A 1337-nucleotide genomic window follows, 5' to 3' on the forward strand; every position below is an offset into this window, starting at 1 on the left:
CCAGGATGGTCTCGATCTCCTGACCTCGTGATCCGCCCGTCTCGGCCTCCCAAAGTGCTGGGATTACAGGCTTGAGCCACTGCGCCCGGCCGAAATGAAGCATCTTTTGCTAGAACCCTACATAAAGTTTTTACTCTTACTGCTCAAAACTCATCTTAGCAAAAACAAAACAAAACAGTCGAACAACTTTCAATCCCTTGAGGTGACTAACAGAAAGACTGCAGGGAACATGAAGTAAAAGAAAAAAAATTTTAAATCACCTTCTCAGGGTATGAACTTCAAAAGCCAAAGCAGTGGCATGAGATGTGTGTTCAAAGTTCTAACATGAAATAGACAGCTCTAGATTCCCCTAGGAGATTAAATGACAACCGAAGAGTATGCTTCAGTTGGAGCTTGCCTTGAATAACACCCCAAATCCAACTTCACAGTTGCTTGCTCCTTCTCAGCAAAAGGAGAGGACTGAACTCAGGTAATGAACCTGCTATGGGAGGTGTCACTACCACATTTTTTTTTTAAGTGAAGGGAGCAGGCAAGGGACATATTTCACCCTGTGACAGCCTTGTAGCGCCATCTGCAGTTCCTAGCTAAGACTACAACAAACCACACCTCTCCAAGCTTGTTAGGACCACCCCATTGTTCAAGAGAAAAGAAAACTAAGACATAGAGTACTAAAGTCAGTGAGTCCTCAAAAGCCTCCTGGGTCCTAGAGTAGATGCAAACATAGCTCTAAGACACAGTGCCTAGGAAAAGAGCTAAGGGCCTCAGTTGACTGTAAGCTTAATGAGTCACAATTACATAGCAACCAAAAAAAGCTAATAAATTTTCAGGCTGCTGGATTTAAAGGATGATATATTGTTCAGACCTTGAGAACGTAATAGCCCCACAGTACCCCATTCTGTCTGAACACATCTCAGAATTGCATTTAGTTCTGAGTACCACAATTTAAGAGCAATATTGACAAGAGCTATAAAAAATGTTCATACCCTTTGACCCAGTAATTCCACCCATGGGAATTTATTCTAAGGAAATAATTCAAGAGAAGAGATGAATTACAGGCATGAAGATATTGATGCCACATTCTTTCCAACAACATTATATAAATGTTTCTCAAAAAGGGAATATTATATAGCTTTAAGATATAATGGTGTGTTATTTAAAAATAAAATAAATGTAATGATAATGTATGCTTCAACATATTTGAATCTTTTCTATTTTATTTTATTTTATTTATTTTTATTTTTATTTTTTTTTGAGACAGAGTCTCACTCTGTCGCCCACGCTGGAGTGCAGTGGCGCAATCTTAGCTCACTGCAAGTTCCGCCTCCTGGGTTCGTGCC

This window comes from Colobus angolensis, unplaced genomic scaffold, assembly GCF_000951035.1.
Source record: "Colobus angolensis palliatus isolate OR3802 unplaced genomic scaffold, Cang.pa_1.0 Scaffold151, whole genome shotgun sequence".
In the NCBI taxonomy this organism is placed as follows: domain Eukaryota; kingdom Metazoa; phylum Chordata; class Mammalia; order Primates; family Cercopithecidae; genus Colobus; species Colobus angolensis.